The sequence below is a fragment of the Podarcis gaigeae genome, assembly GCF_964106915.1.
Source record: "Podarcis gaigeae genome assembly, chromosome: 5".
NCBI lineage: Eukaryota > Metazoa > Chordata > Lepidosauria > Squamata > Lacertidae > Podarcis > Podarcis gaigeae.
In genome coordinates this window covers 78,061,941-78,085,542 of record NC_139681.1, presented here as the reverse complement: position 1 = coordinate 78,085,542, position 23,602 = coordinate 78,061,941, and the positions used below count along the sequence as shown (strand labels likewise).

The following is a 23,602-nucleotide window of genomic DNA, read 5'->3' as shown; positions in this document are numbered from 1 at the left end:
GGTTCCCCTTGGCAAAAATCTCCAAATGCAACAAAAGGAGTCCTCAATGAAAACCACCTTGTTTTCTAGTCTAAGGCAAGCCTCTTTTGAACCGTTCTGGGCTGTGGGATGGGAAGGAACGGCTTAAGGCTCAGGGAAGCGGTGGGAAGTCAATGAAGATACGTGTAGCAATTTATGTCCTGGTTGTCTTGTAAGCAATTGAAGCTGCTCTTCTGGACAACTTGCTGTTCCGCCCTCTCCCGCCTACTCATTACTGTCATACCACACACACACACACACACACCCCTCCCTCTTGTTTGGTGCATTGTATCTAAATTACCCAGTGACTGACAGATCAATTTCACGTCCCTGACAATCACATCCTGCACATTTTCAGCCTATTTCCTCTGACCAGAGCTTGGCCCGGCAAATAAGGGAGCTGCCAGCATCCCGTATGTCAGCCGGGCGATTCAGACAGACTGCAGCGGCTGCTGTCTAATAACGTGTAATACAGCTTGAGAAGCGATAGAAGAAAGAAAGGAGGGAAAAAAACACAACAACACTGTGTGTGATGCTGCAGACAAGCACTTCAGATATCCATGTCTGACACAGCTTGCAGAAAGCTGCACAGATGTTTTGCAGATTAAAAAAAAAATGCCCCAAAGCATCTTTGTTTTCTACCAGTCTAAGTGCAAGAGAGCATACGTGCTGATCATGTCTGTCCAGTAGCCGAGCGGGAATAGGGGAAGAACAAGACATTCTAAGCAGTAGCGTTTAGTGTTAGCAACCGCGCTGAGACCAGTTTCCTGTGTATAATTGGGTTGGATCTGAATTCTATGAAGCACAGTGACATATATTACCCAAATCCAGCATTTCGCCAAAAAAAACCCAACAACCTCAGAACAGAACCAAGCACCTTTCCGCATCTTCCTCCTTTAATCGGATTCAGTGAATGGAGCTGCTAATAGCTTTTAAGATTTTATTCACAGGCTTTAGGAAAAACTGTCTGTGACTTCTCACCTCCTTTCTAGTCTACTCCAAATCTAAAATCCAACTTGGGGGAGGTGGGGGGGAATGCAAAGTAAACAATGCCAACATGTAGGAAGGATTAAGTGTTCTAATGAACTGAACGGTTCAATCCTATGCATGCTCACCCTGAAGCACCATTCACTTCAATGGGGCTTGCTCCCAGGCAAATGTGTATAGGATTGCAGCCATGATTACTTTTCACAATGTCCAGTAAACCTAAAATGGCTGCCTCGGACACAGCTGCCGTCTCTAAAAATAGGAAGCATCACAGTGTTTCTGTTAATTAAGGGCAGAAATAGGATCCTCTCTGCCTGACAATTGTTTTGCATTAAAACTCACATGGAAGATAATTGATATCCAAAAATAATGGATATTGTTTCTTTAATTAAGAGGCAGGAAAGCTACCAATCACCAGTCATTAAAGCAATTACGTACAAACTTTCCTCACGGATTTCAATATTTTGTACTGTTGTTGTTTTTGTTGTTGTTGTCACGTGTTTCATTTTATTTCACATCTTCAATGTAATCTGCAGTTACATCAACTCTTGACATTTATCAATGACAAAAACAGGCTGCAAAAAGTAACTCCTGCCCTAAACTGCGATGCATAGCCCCATTAAATAAAATATACATTATACTATGGTGCCATTTTGCTGTACTGAGCGAATACTAGAATTTGGGAGACAAGTTTTGTTTTCACGCCCATTAGTAGTGGAATTGACCACTTTTTAATGAATATATTGAAATATTAAGTTTTGCAAAAAGCTTTTTATTCGGGGATTTGCATGAAACACTGACGACATTATAGCCAGACGCCACACAAGTTGTCAACAAACATCTCTTTTAGGTAGTTGCATTTTGACCACAACAACCAAAGGGTTGTGAGAAATCAGACTTCAGACTTCGAGTATGTTCTACCTATGCAAAAGGAAAGGGTCGAGGATAGCACAAGGAAAATATATGCTATTGATCACCAGCTTTTTTCAGGCACCGAACCTTAAAAGTTATTTAAAAATGTGTAGTGGGACATGTCAGCAGCCAGACTCCATGGAAGCAGCTCTGTGCCTGTCCTAAATCCCTATAAAATGTTATTCCATCATTTAACCTGTACATTTCCATCGGTAATTCTGAAGGGTATGGAGAATTCTTACCACACACACCTCAGAACAGATCTGAGACTTGCCACATATCTGTCTACCATACGCTGAAGACAAGGTGAATATATACTCTCAAACAGATAAGTAAGCTTTGAATAAGTCCCAAAATGCCCTGAAACATATCTCTTTCCATTTTAAACACACAAACTAATGGGAGAACAGAATGTCTGAGTGAGCTATTTGCATGCCGTCAAAAGATAAACAAGACTTTGGTCTCCCGATTCCCAGTTCTGTGCCTAAATTGCAAGATAAATATTCGTCATCCACTTCACAAAAGAGAAATACACAGACATGTAAAAAAGGAGAGAACATGTATCCACCCCCCCAACCCCTAGAATATAGGTACATAATACTTGGGAACTGAGACAAAAGGCAAATATAAATGTCTCTTGATTAAGGTATTGATAGCTGCTCAAGCTTTGTTATTTCAAATATTTCACATGTATATTTCAAATATTGAAAAGCTACTTTTCTACCAAAAAAAGCCTTTAGCTGTGGGATCCTATGCATGCTTACTCAGCTGCAAGTCGCACTGAGTGCAGACCAGACAGCTCAACAAAAATAGTTCAATGATGATGATTTGACTTATTAGTCCTTATTAGTTGCTTTACATGGAAGTCACACAGCAGCTTACAAAATAAAATACAATACTGGTAAATGTTTCAAAATCAATACCATGCAGCACGGAGATTAACACTTGAATTCTTGGGGGGGAAAGGGATGCCATTGCCTGGTGCCAAAAAGATGTTAGTGTTGGGACCGCGCAAAACTCCTGACGGTGGTTGTTCCATAGACGGTAAGTTTGTGCAGGATCAGAACCTAAATAAGTTATTTATGGTTAATGCATTAGTTATGATACAAAGTACAAAAACTGTTACGGGGCAATTACGGGGAAGAATGAGTAGGAAGAAGGGGGATGTCTAACCCTGATTTAACCCCACCTGTTAAATGCATGGGCTCAGCTATACAGCTGCAAAACATCTGAAGTGTGTTGCAAAGTGCATTATACAAATATGACACTAGATGGTGCTGGTGAGCTATGGTAAATTAAATATATTTTTCGGAACTTTTTTTTTATTTTTTAAAAAAGCATTTTCACAACGTTTTTTACATGTGTCTAGATTCCACCCAAGTCTCCTCGCAAGCTGCTGTTTAAATCGCCTCCCTAGCTGAAAGCCAACCCATCTGGGGAAGAGGCTAATTTCAGTGTGGCCTTTTACAAGAGACCATTGTTGAGCTTGAAGGGGGAATAAGCATTTCTCCCATGGGTCCTCCCTTGCTAGTGTAGTCTATCCTCTGTTCCTGCAGTCAGGCTATCTCAGCCAACACAGGTTTGGGACCCCAGGTCTGCTGAGACAATGCAGAAACCATGTGTCAGAAAACTAAACTTCAGGTAACCACTTCAGGCAAGGTTAGGCTTTCATTTACAAGAAGCCTTAGAAATAATCATTCCAAATCATGCACATTATCATGGGAACAAGGAAGTATGAGCCGCCCAACAAAACACTGTGCAGTTCAAAAATAAGTCACGGTGGTATCAAAATCACTAAGAATGAGACTTTTCCTCTGACTGTATGGAACATTAATGGAATCAGAGGCTTTAAGCAGCCCTGCTCACTGAATGCTTGGCTTGAGTTTGGAAGCCGCCCACGATCAACCACTTCTTTGCACTAACAGTCATTTGCTCCTAATAGCTGTTGGATGACTAGCGTGAAATGAGTTGGACAGGTGTCCCTCGGAAAAGAAAACGAACGTCACAATTGCCATCGATTGGAGCTGCTCTTTGGCAGCCTGTGCAGTGGGAACTATTCAGTACCCGGGCCAGCTATGGATACCAGATTCCCTATCTAGAAAGCCATAGGCATGTTGTCGAAAGGAAAGAAGTGCGCTCTCTTAACAAGGCAATGAATGAAAATGGAGGCACGTGGCTGCATTCGCAAGGTGCAACAGGCAAAGAGGAGGACAGTTTTAAAAGATCTGTATGTGAGATATCTAAAGCTAACCCAGTTATTGTGCCAGGAGTTTCCAGATTGAGAAGGACTACTTAGGGGCAGGTTCAGGAACATCAGTCCTGCAGGGCAAATGTGGTACTTCAGCCCTCTCTATTCAGCCATCTTGCCCTTCCCCCAAACCATGTCTTTTTCCTCAAGCCCACACCCCTCACCGACCATGATCTCTACACTTCTAAAGGGCTTTTGCCTGGCTAGAAGATGTCATTGAACTGTGATAACATCTCTTGCATGCCTAGATGAAGATTGAAGAGGTGTGTGTATTGGGGGCAAGCGGTACAGAAATGCATTTGCTCTGCCCACATTATTATTACTATTCATTACTATTTATCATATTCCTTACCTGCCCTTCACACCATGAGGTCCCAGAGTGGGTTACAACAATTTAAAATACAGTATTAAAATCAATTAAACAGCCTGGGTAAATTTGATCCCCATATGGGGCAGCTGCAAATCCCTGCCTTGTAGGGCGTTGGACTAGATCAGGGTTTCCCAAACTTGGGTCTCCAGCTGTTTTTGGACTACAATTCCCATCATCCCTGATGACTATGGATGATGGGAGTTGTAGTCCAAAAACAGCTGGAGACCCCCAAGTGAGGGGAAACCCTGGACTAGATGATCCTGCCTACTGTAGTTATTCAATTAACTGGCTAGCACTTGCTTAACTTTGGCCACCTCACTGAAGTCTATGGAATGCTGCTATTAGGTCCCTAGCAAAACAGAGGTGTGGATTCAGAAAAGGAAAGAAACTGATAAGCCTTACTTAATTTATTTTCCTAACATATATAGTGACAACTACAAAGAGACAAGCTAGTTTCACGGTGCTGTTAAAAGCAACAGTGGGTTTATTAGATTAAAAGAAGCCCAGGCACTATAATTAGAAATACATCTCTCCCAACCAGCGATCAGTATGTAAAAGGTGTTCTACTCAGCAAAGTCATGTTCTACCAGTGAAATTAGAAGGATCTAATCAGTGGAAACATGACAGTAATGGTTGAGATTTCCCGATTGATGTAATGTTTCTCATTTATAAAAATCAATTCAAGTCAGACTGACTTGCAGATTGCTTGAGTTCTGATGCAGCATCTATGCTGTTCCTAGGTCTCTGCTTCTCTGCAGATACCCAGCGGGCCCAGAAGGCATTTAAGTTCCCTTAAATCCTCAGATTATACCGTTTTATGAAGGTTCCAGTCAGCCGTATCATTCCAAAGATCTCTGTGTAACAGTGGTTATTCCCTGGCAACTGAACCACTTCTTCACTGATCATGTACATAATGGAGAAAATACTGATAAATGGAGAGCTACATTGTGGTTTCATTTTCCTCTTCCCATTACTCTGGCACCTTTCAGAAAGCTGACAGGACATGCTGCAGAACCCATTCGCAAAGGGTCAGCAAACTTAAAGCACAGGTTTGAGTCAATATCGCCTCAGAATTCATTGCCAAGAATTCCGAGTCCTTTAGTCTCTCTAGAACGTCAGATACTAAGGCATACACTATATTCTATGATAAGACCAGTATTGCTACCTTTGACAGCAGGGCTGTTTCTTCTAGAAACTTTTCCTGACCCCCCAGAAATACTTATATAAATTCTTACTTTACACCCCTAGTCCTGCAAACTTTTACACAGAAGTCCCACTGAGTTTTTAAGAGGACTCAGGCTATGTATATATTAACCCATTTGTAGCAAAAAATATAAAAAATAAGTAGCTTTTATCAGTTTGGAATCATTCATGCTTGTCCTCAACATGCTACTTAAAATCTAGGTTGGTTCTAGATCCTGACACCCACAAGAGTGGGTGTAGTTGCTTGTGGAACGCCCTCCCACCAGATGTCAAAGAGAACAACAACTACCAGACTTTTAGAAGACATCTGAAGGAGCCCTGTTTAGGGAAGCTTTTAATGTTTGATGTATTAAAAAGGTAAAGGTACCCCTGCCCGTACGGGCCAGTCTTGACAGACTCTAGGGTTGTGCGCTCATCTCACTCTAGAGGCCGGGAGCCAGCGCTGTCCGCAGACACTTCCGGGTCACGTGGCCAGCGTGACAAGCTGCATCTGGCGAGCCAGCGCAGCACATGGAACGCCGTTTACCTTCCCGCTAGTAAGCGGTCCCTATTTATCTACTTGCACCCGGGGGTGCTTTCGAACTGCTAGGTTGGCAGGCGCTGGGACCGAGCGACGGGAGCGCACCCCGCTGCGGGGATTCGAACCGCCAACCTTTCGATCGGCAAGTCCTAGGTGCTGAGGCTTTTACCCACAGCGCCACCCGCGTCCCTGTTTGATGTATTAGAGTATTTTAATTTATTTATTTTTGGAAGCCGTCCAGAGTGGCTGGGGAAGCCCAGCCAGATGGGCAGGGTACAAATAATAAATTATTATTATTATTATTATTGTTATTATTATTATCTGCTTAAAAACTCTCTCTTTGATTACTCATGCCTTTTATTCCCTGCACATGCGCCCTAGGTGAAGGAAGAAGGAAATGGTGATTGCGATCTTGGTATATACCCACCCACAACTTCACTAGGCAGGTGCAGTTACCTCTTTTCTGTTTCCAGGACTGCCAAAATGGGCACACTGTGAGGTAATGTGGAATCTACACTGAGCTCTTTATTTCTGGAATGAAACCAATTTCTCAAAAAGTACAAAAAATATGCAGAAGATTCTAGACCAGGCTTTCCCAAATGTGGTCTCCAGTTGTTGTTGGACTACAACTCCCATCATCCCTGACCACTGGTCCTTCTAAGCTAGGAATGATGGGAGTTGTAGTCCAACAACAGCTGGAGACCCTAGTTTGGAAAACTCTGATCTAGTTTGTGTGAGGACTATGTGGAAAAAGCATGTCCTCTGTGTGCATTGGACCTAGAATAAAATGTCGCGTGTACACAGCCTTACTTACGGTACTTACTAGGACTGCAACCTCAGGGATATTTTTCTCACTTCTTGATTTATGCCCTCATTTGGTGTGAGTATTGGCAGGGTTACAGCTATATTTTCTAAAGCATGAATAATTGAACATTGCCCACTGCAACTATGCCAAAAAAAGAAAATAAAAAATTAGATATAACAGCAGGACGTGTGGGCTTTCTACGGGTAGCAAGACTACATTATTTCATTTTGAAAACACAGAAGTATTTCAGCGCATCAAAGCTTCTCAGTATATCATGAACTCACTATTTGTACTAGTAAGGTTTTCTTTTAAATTGCAAATTAGCCAAACCAATCTATCAGAGTCTCCTTTCTGGCACACTGTTTTCACTGCAGTAATTATTATGCTGATTTAGCTATGAGGTTTATGTTTTCTAATCATTTTGTTGCATTCATTCAGATCCAATATAATCATAAAATAAAATAAACTGACCGCCTAATGACATCTTTGAGTTTTTGTAGCATCTCCCTCATTTAGAAGTCTTCCAGTTATTTACTGTTTGTACAGTTATATATGAATATTTCTGATAAGCAGGAATACAGTCCCACTGTTCTCAGACATTACTAGTACAATCCTACACATCACACAAAAGTTATCCCCAGTAAATTCAGTGGGACTTACTCCTAGGAAGTAGGCTCAGTGTTTTAAAAATAAAAGGTACCTAATAACACAGCTACTCCAGTGAACCATTTAAAGAGTTACTTAAAGAAAACACATCCTTCTTCACAAGGAAGAATTTTATTTTTCACTTCCGTATCAGAAAGTGCTTTGCACATGCAAGTGAATGGTCAGTCCTTATCCAATCTGTGTGTGTTTGGAACAGGGCAAAGTTTACTTGACCATAAACTCCTCACACAAACTAGCTCATTTTGTAAAGGGATAAACTTGAACTGAAATTTCTTTTTAAAGTTGAACTAGAACTAGTTCCTTTTAAAATAAACTTTCCAAGCTCTGATTTCATATTATTTGATTGAATCCAAACCATACAACCATCTTGGGAAATGTAGTTTGTTAGGGGTGCTGAGAGACCCCCATTCCTGTCACAGAGCTAAAATTCCCAGGGTGGTTTAACTATCAACCCTTCTTGCACTCGGGGAAAGGGTGGTGCTCAGCAGTCATTTCTGATATTTGAATCACGTACTGAATGTTACTGTTTGATAGATTTGTTAACTTTTTGTTTTATTTATACACTATTGTGCTTTTGGTATGGTTATAATGATGACAATGGTTGCTGAAGAAGTGTGCATGCACACGAAAGCTCAAGAACAAACTTAGTTGGTCTCTAAGGTGCTACCGGACAATATTTTTATTTGTTTTTATTTCTACTGAAATTTTAATGTCATCATTTTGAGACATTTTGAGCTCAACTTTGTTGCTGGAAAAAGAAGAAAACAAACAGTAAATGAAATCAAACCCAACCGAACTCTATGAACTGTAGTTTTGGGAAGGGAATAGGGGCCTCCTAGCAACTCCCAACTGGCGCTGTGGGTTAAACCACAGAGCCTAGGACTTGCCGATCAGAAGGTCGGCGGTTCGAATCCCCGCAACAGGGTGAGCTCCCGTTGCTCGGTCCCTGCTCCTGCCAACTTAGCAGTTCGAAAGCACTGCAAAGTGCAAGTAGATAAATAGGTCCTGCTCCGGCGGGAAGGGAAACAGCGTTTCCGTGCGCTGCTCTGTTCCCCAGAAGCGGCTTACTCATGCTGGCCACATGACCTGGAAGCTGTACACCGGCTCCCTCAGCCAATAAAGTGAGATGAGCGCCGCAACCCCAGCGTCGGCCATAAATGGACCTAATGGTCAGGAGTCCCTTTCCCTTTACTAGCAACTCCCAGCATCCTTAACAAACTACAGTTCCCAGGATCCTTTGAGGGAAAACCATGATTGTGACAGTGGTATAATTGTGCTTTAAAGGTATGGTGCAAGTGTGGCCACAGAATATAGGACCGGAGGATAGTTTATGGTCTAATCCAACACTTTGCTTGATGCTGAAGGCTAAGAGCTTACAGCATCTTCAACCTGACTTTCCAGCATCTGTCTGAAGACCACTAGCGAGGGGCAACCCACCACCCCTTAGACCAGCCTTTCTCAACCTGTGGGTCCCCAGATGTTGTTGAACTACAACTCCCATCACCCTGAGCTAGCAAGGCCAGAGCTCAGGGATGATGGGAGTTGTAGTCCAACTACATCTGGGGACCCACAGGTTGAGAACCGCCACTTTATACCCTTGGTTCCAATGATAAACCTCTCTCACTGCCAAGAAGTTTCTGATAAATGCTCAGCTGGAATCTGCTGTAACTTAATCACATTATATATAAAAGCCTGCCATCTGGGGCAGTAGAGAACAAGTCTTCTAGGTGAGTGCCCTTCAAGTATTTAAAGTAATAATAATTTAATTATTTATACCCCACCCATCTGACTGGGTTTCCCCTGCCAGTCTGGGCAGCTTCCAACAGGATATTAAAACACAATAAAAGGTCAAAGATTAAAAACCTCCCTAAACAGGGCTGCCTTCAGATGTCTTCTAGAAGTCAGATAGTTGTTTATTTCCTTGACATCTGACGTGAGGGTTTTCCACACAATGGGCGCCACTACCGAGAAGGCCCTCTGCCTGGTTCCCTGTAACCTCACATCTCACAGTGAGCAAACTGCCAGAAGACCCTTGGATGGACTTCAGTGTCCGGGCTGAATGATGGGGGTTGAGATGCTCCTTCAGGTATAATGGGCCAAGGCCATTTAGGGCTTTAAAGGTCAGCACCAACACTACTGTGTCATCACCATCATCCCCCTCCCCTGATTTTATGAGAATTACTGTTTGGCTATTTTCCAACCATCTTGCAGACTGCTAACGTTTTGATAAAAACAGCTCCCTCTTTGAGCATTGATTTAAAAACAAAAAAGCAAAACCATTGGGGGATTGTTCAGAGTTCGGCACTCGGCAACCCGAAAAACAAAAATCTAGAACCATGAAGTTCAATGGCTAACGACCTGCGTTAATCTATATGAACCTTACATGTAAGAACTAACAGTTTAATAGTAAAAACAGTCACTCGGCTTCCAGATCAAGCAAAAGGACATGGCAAATTTGATTCATTTATCATTAAAGCTTCGTACGGGTCAGCCAGTGAGATGCAGTGAACAAAGAAATACTGTTAAAGGCTCAGCCAGCTGCAGGTAGTGATCAGCCCTCTTTTATCAACAATTCTACCCACTGTCTACAGTTTAGCTGTAAATTACTTCACTCATTTAATGGTCCAACAGCCAGCTGTTTCTATTTAGGTTGCTGCTGCTGCTGCTGTTGTTGCTTTCAATTTATAAGTCAAGTCACATTTATTGAATTTAGCCGTGGGCTGTTACAACATGCCTTTATTTCACGAATCTTTTAATTCACCCGTTTTTAAAAGAATCCTTTTACCAGTGCAAGTAGGATCGCAGTAAAAACTGACAGCCATTATTTCTGCTTCTGAAGCAGTTTTGCTACTTGCTCTTTTCAGAACATCAGTAAAGGGAGACAGAAGCTACAGGTGGGAGATTGGATAAAGGAAGATACCAGTTATATATGGGCATTCGTTGCAAGAACTGGTGTGCTGGTGTCATTTTGGCAGATCCACGTCTTCATTTCCTCTCTGTCCTTATTCCACTTGAATCTTGGAAGACTTGTTAACTGCAAATTTTGCCAAGTTGGATTTTGATTCCTCGTGACTGGTCATGTCATGGGAAGCATATATCTTATTATTCCTCCCAACAGGGCCATTATTTTATGAGGTGTCAAACAGCAGCAATACAGTCGTACCTTGGAAGTTGAACAGAATCCGTTCTGGAAGTCCGTTTGACTTCCAAAACATTCGGAAACCAAAGCACGGCTTCTGATTGGCTGCAGGATCAGAAGAAAGTGGGTTTGCGGCGTTCAGGAGCCAAAACATTTGAGAACTAAGCTGTTCGAAAACCGAGGTACGATTCTATATAGACATTGTCTTACGGATTTTGTAACATTCTAGTGTGGTGGGCTTGATGTGTGGCATTGTTAAGACTTTCAGTTCTCAAAGATGACTGCACTAAAGGGACAAGAAAACTCGGAAGAAAAAGCGGGAACGGGTTACAGTGGACACTCGGGTTGCGAACGTGATCCGTGCGGGATGCACATTCGCAACCCGCAGTGTTTGCAACCCGCAGCGGTGCGTCTGCACATGCGTGGGTTGCGATTCGGCACTTCTGCACATGCGCAAAGCACAATTTAGCGCTTTTGCACATGCACAACCACCGAAACCCAGAAGTAACCCGTTCCGGTACTTCCGGGTTTCAGCGGTCCACAACCTGAAAAAACGCAACCTGAAGCGTCTGTAACCCGAGGTATGTACAAAATAAATAGCAGGCTTTTATTGGCATCCCTGTGAGCACTGATTCGATTCCCTGGCAAAACTTCAGATGTGCTAGTCATACTGCAGATTAGTATCTAACAACCCTTCTATATTTGTGTTACAAGATCTATTACATGCGCATGCGCATACTGAGCACTGCAATGTTGCACAGGGGTCTTCTCCTCACACAGCTGCCAGATATGATCTGAAATCCAGAAAACTGCCAGTAAAATTGGGGCTGGGTCCCACTGCAAAAAAAAAATTCCAAAATTCCATAGATGGCAATGGGAATGTGACTCGTGACGCGTGGCTGATAATACGCACGTATGAAATCCTGAACAATATCTGTACAGGGTGTTTGAGCAACTTAGCATTCAGCATCAAAGCTGCTAGACTGGGGTCGTGGTTTTTAACCTAACAAGCAGCCAAAGCAGATCATAGCCACATAGGTATGGATTATGGCGGAATTTAAAAATGGCTGTCTCTAATCTGAGATACTGCAAAACCAACATTCACAAGCCCAAAAACAAAACAGAACATTCGCTGTCCTTTTAGGTATTCCTTGCTAAAATGGAGCACTTTAAACTCAAAAATTCAGCTCTGTGAAACAGTGCCAACAAAATACGAATACACTGTAAGGTCATTACAGTAGCAAAATGTGCTGCTCCTTGTAGCCTGGAATGAATTGATTAAATAATTAGTCCTGGAATATGTTAATGACAAAAAGGGCAAATAAATATATTGTAATAATTTAATGTGCCAAATAGACTTTTTAGCATAAACTGTCTTTTTTTTTAACTATACAAAATTAATTTCCTTCTTTGCAGTTTGCATCTTATTAACTATGTTGTTTCAACAGACGTCTGTGTTGTAACAAACCTCACAGCTGTGTTTGGCTATCTTTCTAGTAGGTCTGTGAAATGCTTTTTGTGCGTAAAAAAAGAGTGACTTGAAATCAGTTTTTTGGATAATACTCTGTAATCATCTGTAGTTTGTATCCCGAAGCTCCAAAAGAGCTGAACAAAAGACAATGTAAGCAGATACTCATTTTTCAATTGTTCTTGCCATAACACATTTATGGGTCTGAAACTCTTTTAATGAAGCACAAAGGATGTTGCTAGTAGGGAAGGACTAGTAAAAGAAATGCATGTTCACAATAAGTGAATTAAATGTGCAAAGTGAATATCTGAACACGCCTACTCATCAACAACAAAAATTGCATATCTATATCTACATAGATAAATAAATCACTATATGTATGGGCAGTAAATTAAGAGCAATGATAAGCTGTTGTTGGCTGAAGACTCATATGTGTATGATCTACACATCGGAAGCACATAATTTCCAACTCAGGGTCTTTCTTTGTTGGGTTTGATTAACATGCAACACTGCAGTCTATGCATGCTCATTCTCTGTTAATGTTCAAAATCCCTGCTCCCAGATAAGGTGCTAATGCTTTTTTGGGCGTTCAGTTATGTTGCCTCTAGATAGCTTAGTAAGATGCGTGGTTATCCTTATTTGTGAGAATGGCCAGATTCATTGGCCCACACAATGCCTTTCGACGCAGGGACCACAGAAAAAATATTGATTACGAAAGGGACTTCAAAATGCCAAGCCAGGGATCGCCTGGTAAGCAATGCAAAGTTCTCTTATTATTGCTTTGCAGCTAGGGTTTGTAATACTTGCTCAGCATTTGATAGCATCAATTCATTGTACTCAGCAGTGCAGTAAGTCAGGTATATCATCAGATTATTCAAAAGTTCTCTCACACTAGGTTTTTTATTTTATTTTTATGGAACATTAAATACCATCCTGGCACTTTATATGCTTGCCTTTATGTTACTCACGTAGTAAATTTTTAGCTGACATATATCAATGTGCTATATTCCAAAGCCATCCAAAAGGGTTTGTTCTGGAACATGGTCCTAGCAAAAGCTCCAACCCAATTTGGAGAACCCTCTTTGTGGAGTTCATGGAGTTCCACATAGCCTAAGCTGTTATTCTAGCCTTTGTTTATTTTGGGGATCACCCATGAATGTGATGAACGCCTGTTCTACCACACTATACATACTAATAGCACATGGCCTACAGCAGGGGCAGCCAACATGGTGCCTTCCTTATGTTGATGGGCTGCAACTCCCATCATCCTTGACCACTAGGTTGCATTGGCTGGAGCTGAGAGTCCAACAATATCACTTTGCCTACCGCCTACCCCTTACCCTGGAGATCCTTGGTCCCTGAATGGGCTATACAGTGGTACCTTGGGTTAAGTACTTAATTCATTCCAGAGTGTGGCTAGTTTCAGAACTCACAGGGTTAAGGAGTTCTGAGTGACGTCTCTCCATTCCTGAGGCGTGACTAGAATAGAAGGAAGGAGTGGCTTTTCTCACTGCCTGTTTGTCTCTGCTTCCGAAAGAGACAGAAGCAAAATGTGCGCTCTGAGCCCAGGAAAGCTCTGTAATTGTTTAACTGCTTGAATAAAGACTGAGTTATAAACACACTGACGCCTAAGTGTGTTTGATCTGCTTAACACCGGGGAGCAACAGCATGCTGCGGGTAAACTCTGAAACTGTGGCTGACGGAGGTCGGAGGACCGGGAGCAGAAGCATCAGACGGAAGTGGGCCGGGCTTCCATTCAAGCAGCTGCGCCTAATTGGGGTCCAATCCAATTAGCTACGCCACATTTTCCACACAGAGGTCCGTTCTTAACCTAAAGCACCACTTTAGATAATGGGGCTTCCCGCTGCCGCCGCGCCACCAGAGCACAATTTCTGTTCTCATCCTGAAGCAAAGTTCTTAACCCAAGGTACTATTTCTGGGTTAGCGGAGTCTGTAGCCTGAAGCGTATGTAACCCGAGGTACCACTGTATCACAATGGAAAGGATGTCATCAACCTAGTCTTTCCACTGAATGAACAAACCTATAGTTCTGAGCACCGTGCAAATTTTGTTAGGGTCCGGTTTAGCTTTGTGCTTTGGGAGAGGGCATGCACAGGAGATCATTATGATTTCTACAGTGCTATTAATATACATGGTGCTTTACAGAGAGCAGGTTTGACAGGTCCCTGCCCCAAGAGGCTTCCGATCTAAAAATATACACAGGGATGAAACAGAGGAAGGGGAGAGCAACGGCAGAAGGGGTGACAAGACAGTTTTAACTTTTCACAGACAAAAAAAAAATACAATGAACTAAATGTCCTAGAATTATTCGTAGTTATTTATTTATGCCTTTTAAAATATAACTAAGGACTACTAATGCACACGTTTTGCTATATATGAATCAGAAGATGCTCATGATTTCTTGGGAGATTTTAGAACAATGGGGTGGGAAGAGACCTAGTGTGGGATCACTTTTAGTTTTGTTTACTTTATTTTAAACCTGTATGTTGTATTCGTACTATATTTTTGCTATAAGTTGTAATGAAACCATTCTCGGTAAAAGTAATGAATAAAGGAAGAATAACAATTATTACAATTGGTTACGGAGACGCCATGCACAAACCACACATTTTAATTTTTAATAGAATTGATTGAATAAATTTAATTAAGCTCAAGAATATATTGCCAGGTTCAGATCCTAAAGCATGGGCCAAAGCGCTGTGTGAATTTCTTGAACACTAGGCAGAAGAATACATTGCATTCTCTTTTAGAATTCACGCACACACAAAAATCCTTCTCATCCGAACAGTTACGCCACAACATTGCTCAATGCAGATGGTAGTTCTCAGCTAGAAGGATCAATTGTTCCCTTCTGTAAAGGTAGGGTCTTGTTGAGAGGTGAAAGTATACAATTTAACATGCATCAACGGGAGACGGCCAAAATAATCACTTTTATCAGCTACATAACTGCAGTGGCAGCCCTAAGCTTACAGAGTGTAATGCTAGGGCTTTGATCTGGCATGGCTTCACACTATAAGGTGGTCTGAAATTGCTCCACTGAAATTGCATTATTCTTTTCTCATCTGCTCAAAGTACGATGCTGTAAAGCCATGGCTCTCTGAACCTCCTCTCTTCTGCCCCTACTGCTGACTTTTGGACCTGCAACCAGGTCAAATTACCATCTTGCAAGAGAACAAAACTCTGTTGTAAGTATTTTCAACGGAAAGGAGCTGAAAGGAGACATAAATGTGAGGGACACAATCTATATTACCCTCGGAGAAAGAGAGAGAGAGTTGAGTGGGTGTGTACAGTTAATCTACACTGAGGAATGGCTTTAACTCAACATGCTTTGAATACTCGCCAGGTCCAGAATTCAGTCCCTGACATCTTCAGCCAAAAGTATCTGTTTGAGATGACATGCAAGGTCCTCCTCTGCCTAAGACCTTACAGAACCATTACCAGTTAACACTGGTCTCCAGACGAACTAATAGTTCCAACCTGGTATTTAATTCTATTTATTATAAATTTTATAGGCCACTTTTCTTCCCCAGCTTGAGTTGATCCTAGTTCTTCATTGCCTCCATGCATCAGAGCTCCCACATGCAGCAACACAGGAAGAGCAACTGGCTATACCAAGGAACACAGCACCATCACTGGCCAGACATCCATAGCATTACTGCGGACATACAGCTACAATGCCAAAGACTTCTGCACAACTTGTTATTCTACCCGATTATGGCTACAGGTCACATGGAAAATATCCATCCCTGTAGACAGCTCGGTTGTTTGTGCTGATGCTGGAGATCCACTACGAGGTCCAACTGTGCTTTCTGCTCAGGTGCTGTTCTGCATTGGAGTTTCAATGTCTGAAATGGGTTTCTGTCATTGATATCATTGCAAGCGTATGTCAGTTGCTTGTCCCCACAGAACCCCACACTGACCACTTGCCCCCTGCCCAACCTGTTTCCTTTTCATAAAATAGGCTCTCCTACACACACTCTTCTTTTAGATGCACTTCTTCCTGTCAGGAAGATAACTAATGTACTGGGAATAGGTAACATCTGAGCCCATCACCACGATCCACGTAATAGACAACTCAGGTCATTTGCAAACTTTAATGTCTTGGGAGATTTAGATTCTGATGGCATTTTCAATTTTTACCTCCAACACCAAGGGCTATCAGACAATTAGCCTCACTCAAATATATTTTTTCTCAGCGACAACAGTAAAAACCCAAAACCTAGCCTTGGAAGCAAAAAACATGCCTGGAAATTCATAGTGCCCCCTCTTAATAACAGCTGCGAGAATTATTCAAAAGAGCCCGCAGCAAAACTTGGAAAGAATGCATGTGCTGTCGTTCCTATTACAGGTAATTCAAAAAGCTGTCATTCTTTCGATTTCCCAATAACCAAGGAACAATTGGCACTCCTTCAAGAAAGGAGATATTGGATACCTGAGTGAGCACTGGAACGAAAAAATGGGAAAATAATAGCATTTAGCATTTGCATAGTACACTTAAGTATTTGAAGTATGCTTTCACACGAATAATCATAATCTCAGCAATCTTTTATAAGGCAGTCTAGTATTATTATCCTTGTAAAGCAAGGATAGGAAAACAAGAGGCCCTCCAACTGTGGCTGGACTCCAACTCCCATCAACCCCCCATGCCAGCCAGCCCAATCAATGGTCAAGGATGATGGGGGTTGTGGTCCACCAGCAATATCTGGGGGCCACAGGCTCCCCATTCCTGTCTTAAGGCAAATTCAAGGCTGAGAAAACAGCAGTTTCCTTGAGGCCACTGCATTGCTGAAGTAAATTTGAACTGGGCTCATCCCGCCTTTCAATCAGCACTACATCCTGGTAATTTCTGAACTTGCGGGAATGGTGCTAGTATTAAATATTTAATAATAATAATAATAATAATAATAATAATAATAATAATAATAATAATAAACCCTTCCTAAAGTCTTGGAAATTAAAGTGGTTTTTGAATGGGATTTTGACAAAAGGAAAGTTTTAACAATAAAAAACACACAATTCTGCATAACTTCACAATGTCGTAGGAGTCTACTGATTTATTTCTTTATTTAAGCCAGAATCCAGAGAATTATACAACTAATTGTACACACCCAAGAAGGCTTTTGGCTCATGTTTCTCTACAAGTAGTTACCAGTACTCTTTTCTGATCTTTTGGAGGTCTGCAATTCAAAAATAAAAAACCCCACTGGACCCCACTGGATTTGCCAAAAGCAGCTCTTTAAAGAGACTATTTTTATTTAATGTATAATATGTTTTGGATGCCATGGGGGTAATGAGAACATTGTATACTTCAGCATCACCAGAATATAACCAACTGGCCCCAATCCAACACAGAGTTATAAGTGTGCTTGAAGCTTGCTTAACCCTTTGTTGGATTATGGTCCTGGTTTTTGTTTTGGGATTTTTTTTTTGGGGGGGGGGTTATGACTGGGTTGTAAAACAAACTCCGACCAGATGTCTGGAAATGCACATCTGTTAGGAATTGTGCAATAAAGCCAACTTTCTGAACCGAAAACATATTGCTTCAATAACAACCAAAGGTTGCTACCTAACTATAAGTCACACACAGTATATTGCCAAAGTAAATTGAAAGCAGCAGCTATGTAGGAAACAGAACATCAGGGGACCAACAGGCACTATCTCAGGCATGGTGTGGAAGAAAATCAGTGCTTCTGTGTCTGCAGGAAAAGCCAAGTAAATAACATTCATAGATGTAGAGCCATGGAAATATATATTCTTACACTGAACATGCTATAAAGCATATTTGTGCTCTGTATTTTTCAGTAATACAACACCCCGCCCCTGCAAAAAAAGCTAACTTTTATGGTAGCTTACTTAGTTCATTATAGCCATTTCCGTTCACCCAGTAAAAATGACACAAGATTTATAATTCACATAACACAGCCACATCTATAAGCCCTTAAGGTCCATGAAACATTTGGAGGAGCAAATTCACTGCTGGTACAAGTCAACAGTAGGCTACAAACCTCAACTCTTTTTTTTAGCCCATTGCAATTTCTGGAAGAAATAATTTGTGCAAAATTGTTATTATGCACATTGTCTCGACTGTTCTGTCTCATGCGAAAAAGAACAATTTAAATGAGCATTTTTTATTCTACTTCCCCCCATGGAAACATAGGGGTGTTGGGCCCTTTTAAATTGCCAGCGATTTCAACAGGAGAGCAGAGCCTGTGTTTTCATATCCGCTGCTTAAATCAAAGAGACTTAAGCATTCATATTGGTTTGGCTGGATGGCACCTTGGAATTTTAACAGAAAATTTCAAAAACTGAAAGTTTCAAAAGCTATCAAGGCTGCAATCCTACACACACTTGCCTGGGACAGGCACCACTGAACACAATGGCATATGGGTAAATATGCCTAAGGATATTCTAAAATAACACAATTTCTATATATTTTAATGAGATTTTACCCCCAGGAACCTTGTGTCTAGAATTGGAGCCTGTTTCATTTATTTCAATAGGGCAGCTTTAGGCACAGACTAAAATCAACAGGATTTAATGGTACTGAAACTTTCACTAGATAGTGCCCCGAATAAGCAGCCATCCAAATGAAACTAAACTTTAAATGCTGCCCCCATGACCAGTTATTTATGCTTTATCTGCATTTAGGTACAGAAAAGCTTTCAGTTGTGTACCCTTTTTCTTGCCCAGTGTTAATTTTCAAACACACATGAAAAAATAAAATAAAATAAGAAAACTTCAGACTTGGAGATCAAGATCGCTTCTATGTTATTCTGATTTATAACAATACAGTGGTACCTCTGGTTCGTTCTGGAGGCCCATTCTTAACCTAAAACTGTTCTTAACCTGAGGTACCACTTTAGCTTATGGGGTCTCCCGCTGCTGCCACACGATTTCTGTCCTCATCCTGAAGCAAAGTTCTTAACCTGAGGTACTATTTCTGGGTTGACGGAGTCTGTAACCCGAGGTACCACTGTAGTTAAGTTTTCCTGAAGTACCCCAACTGAGAAACGCTAGAGAAATTAATTTTTTTCCAGGCTGCAAATTATCTGCCTATTTTAATATTCTTTTTTAAAAAGCCTTAATTCTAATTTTATTTCATAACAGAAATGGCAATGCCAATAGGATAGCTGACAAAGCACCTGACTTTAGAGAAAATGCACAGCAGCCCCATCCATGGCCATCTTTGCTTTAAGGTTTTAAATTTATTTTATTTATTTAATGTTTATTTTACCTACTCGATTGTAAAACAAACAAACCCTCAAAGCAGCTTTCAAAAATATAAAACAAGAAAATAAAGAAAAAATGACAACCACACTTTAAAACATACAAAAGTAAAAACACTAAAAGAAACAAGCTCTTGGCTGATTCCATGTCGGAACACAGTCATACCTCGGGTTGCAATCGCTGCAGGTTGCGAGTTTTCGGGTTACAGATGCGCCAAACCCTGAAGTACCGAAAAAGGTTACTTCCAGATTTCAGCACTCGCACATGCACAGAAGCGCATCACCCGCGTGTGCTCCGGGTTGCAAACGCTGCGGGTTGCGAACGTGCCTCCCGCACGGAGCACATTTGTAACCTGAGGTTCCACTGTGCAAAGGTTGTTGGTCATTTTTGCTGTCTTCTTTCAATTCAGCAGTAGATCTCTCCCAATTTTTACCCCCTTTCCCCTTTCCAAGAAAGTTGAGGAAAGCTAGCTCAAAACATGCAACTACTTCTGCGTTCTGAGACATCATCAGGGAAGGAAGAATTTCTTAGCAGAAAACTGCAATCATATTACCACCAGAAAACTGTGTACAAATAATGTTACTTAAGCCTGGAATCCTAAAAACAAAGCTAGAGAGTAAATGTCATCGGATACAGTGGGACTTACTTCCAAGCTAAGAAACATATCGTTGCAGTGCATGCCTGCAAAGTATTACAGAAGGCTTCTCTAACCAGGCGCTCTCCCATTGTTCTAGACTACATCTCCCATCAGCCCCGGCCAAGGAGTTGTAGTCCATAACATCTGGAAAGCACCAAGATGCTTTACACCCTTCCCTGGAAGGAATCCCCAATGAACACAGAGACCTATGCCCAAAATTACACTACAGAATACCATTCACCAGCCACCAAGCATTATGGTGTAAATCTGCACTCTGATGGCAATCTACCATTGGAAACCTGTGGGATATGCATATTAAGCATATGGAAAAGTAGGAGGGGGAGAGGTCACGGAAATTATATGAATGCGTCCTAGTAGCTGGGTTTGAGAAGTCTTGCTCCGAGTGCAGCAATGTCAACAGAAGTCTGAAGCACGACTCTATGTAGCTTTTCCTGATTTTAATGAAATGAGGATGGAGAAAGGCAAGACTATGAGGTGGCCTTCATTCCCTTTTATTGGGTGCACACTCATCCTACGGTGTTGTGCTTCAGAAACCTGCAGCCGTTCCAACTTAAGACTTTGTGGCTGAAGGATACTAGCACACACTTGCCTTTCTATACCAGATGCTGCACACAGAATCCTGTAAAAAATGGTTTTGTACCAATACAGGAGGGTATCATGGTCCTTTTCACTAGATATGATACCAGCCTTGGTGCTTTCCTTCATTGAGGAAAAGATGATTTGACCAGATATGAGAATCTGTCAATGTATCAGATTGTGCCAAAGACCCTCACCTTGAATCTTACAGTAAACTGAGCTGCAGTTAATGGTGAGAAGTTAATGGTGAAATGCTGTAGTCACTGAGAGTTGGCCCTGTGTCACCTAAACACACTAAGGTTTATTTATTCCTAAATTCCAGTATTTCAGGTTATTGTAAATTGCTCTTGGAAGTGGCAGCGGCAACCCAATCTAACAGCATTCTCATGGTGTAGGAACAGTTGCAATCTACCTCTTGCCTTTGAAAGAGTTAGATCATTATTAATATTATTTTACTATTATATATAGAATAAAAGCAAGATTATAAATCAAGCATTTTCACTTGGTTGTATACAGACAGAAACTTTGTGCAGAAAAACAACAACCCAAAGCAGCTTTCAAAGTCGGAACGACTAATTTTAAACCAAACACTCATTAAAAAACAAACAAACAGCATTCAATGTCAAAGAAATGCATTAAATAAAAAGATATTGCAGATGTGGTGGTGCCGTGACTTCAATTTGTCTGCTGATGAATATGTAAAAGTTGTTCAAATAAATCAGCACTTAATATTCTTTTAAACCAAGGCTTATTTAAGTTCTTTTCTTCCAACCAGTTCTTCCAACCAGCCAGCTTCATCCCTTACCTTTGACAGGGAGGACAAGGCTCCTTGCTCTGGTAAAAATCCAGAAGACAGTCGTAACTCATGTCTTGACTCTCTTCCGTACAGCCAGCTGCAAAGGATGCCCAGGTCAGCAGCTTTTCCTTGGTCAGCCAGAGGATAGGCAGCAACAGCAGCAGCAAACTCAATAGAGGGGGCTCCTTGCACGCAGAAGGCTTGCCAAAGCATTCTTGGTTACTATGCACACTGATAAAAGCTACAGTATTTGTATATTTACAGACAAATTGCAACCACCATTGCTTCTTCTACGCTTATGCCTACGCTCTTTGCTGTCCCGAAAGGTTGATGGCAGAAGCCTGCAAACCCACATTTCTTCTACACTGGCTGAACTCCCTTGAAGAAGAGCAAATTGCATTTAAATGAACAGCAAAGGCAATGCGCTGTATGCATGTAGCATTAGCACATCGGTCATGTATCAAGGGCACACGTGGTACATGCTTTTAAACGTAAGCAGAACAGATGCCTTGTTTACACAGGCAAATGCACCTTCCCCGGCCCATATTATGAATAAATTGGACCCAACATATTTTGTTTCACAAGAGTCGCTTAAGGCAGTCTTCGGTTAGATTTGCAAAAAGGCAAATGGTGGTGAACACTATCTTGTAATACATACACACTACTCCGCAGAGTGTGCTATAAAACTCAAGTTATTTTTAAGTCTTGGGAATGACTGCTTAGGTCATAAGCATCAAAGCAGACCTGTGAGTCACTTCTGCATGGTCACCCTTAGCATGCAAAAATAACTTGTTTACGCTGATGTTATATTATCCCCCTGACATTGCTGCTCAGCTAGGTAGTTAGCAAGGGCCTCTCTAAAAATAAATATAAATTATGAAGAAATGGGTCACTTTTTTATCCCCTTGGTCAACACGCAGAGAAGAAATATAGGTCACTAAGAGCCAAGTATAGCTATCAAATCAATCTCTGTGCTTTTTCACACGACTCACTTCCACTAAAACGCAAACAACAACAAAAATCCCAATACTGTAGATGGCAGGCTAGAAGCAGCAGACAAACTGTGCTCATTACCATGCTATTTGTGTAATTTTGTGCAAAGACAGCATACCCATTCTTAAGGGTGTTTTTGGAAAATATTAGCTGAGGTAGGTGTAATTCCAAGCCATAGTTTAGTCGTGGGTGGGGCCTTCCAGTTGTTGTTGTTGGCCTCCAACTCCCATCAACTCCCAGCCAGCATAGTCAAGGGTCAAGGATGATGGGAGTTGCAGTTCAACACTATCTGGAAGGCCGAGGGAATGTGAATTAACACTAGTAACATTAGGGTCTGGTTTGCCAGAAGTGGCTTTGTCATGCTGGCCACATGACCCGGAAGCTGTACGCCGGCTCCCTCGGCCAATAAAGCGAGATGAGCGCCGCAACCCCAGAGTCGGTCACGACTGGACCTAATGGTCAGGGTTCCCTTTACCTTAATATTAGGGAAAGGAAGTCACTGGAGGAGGAAGGGGGCATAGGGGGTGTGGTCCGCCCTCGTGGGATGCTCACCATACCACCGCCATGAGCGGCACGCCATGCCCCCAGGTGCACCACATGTGAGCCGATCTGTGTGCCGGAGCAGCTAGCTCTGCCTCTGAAGGAAGTGTGTCCATTTCTGATTAAAAAAGCATGTTATAAGTGCCATGGGTAGTTTCTACCAACTATACACCCTGCTATCCCATACATCCATGTAGCACTTGCCCTATTTGTGTTTGGAGTAGGACTTTTTTTTCAGCCGGAACTGGCCGGAACTCAGATCCATCACCTCTGAGGTGATTGCCATTGCCATTCTAGGAGAATGAAAGAGGTGTTCATGGTGACTTCCTACACCTCTTTTTCTAGAAAAAAATAGCACTGGTTTGGAACATATGTGCTTGTCCTTGATAAGCGCAAAAGAATGGGGGATACTTTTCAAGCAGTTCTGAGTCTATGCTCCATTGTCCCACCGGAGCC

At 41.8% G+C, this 23,602-nt stretch overlaps 1 protein-coding gene across 50 annotated transcripts in view; it reads right to left on the bottom strand.

The window, feature by feature from the left end:
* The window catches only part of MBNL1 (muscleblind like splicing regulator 1), a 184,958-nt gene that overhangs the window by 78,861 nt on the left and 82,495 nt on the right, over nt 1–23,602 (bottom strand). For 5 of the 50 annotated variants that reach the window (XM_083739705.1, XM_083739708.1, XM_083739712.1 and 2 more), the window contains exon 1: nt 21,623–21,705. The exons of 43 other annotated variants lie outside the window; for them this stretch is intronic. The gene's annotated coding sequence lies outside the window, so the exon portion shown is untranslated. Of the gene's footprint in view, nt 1–21,622; nt 21,711–23,602 lie in introns of those variants that run through there. 2 more of the 50 variants (XM_083739697.1, XM_083739723.1) reach the window with 2 other exon arrangements.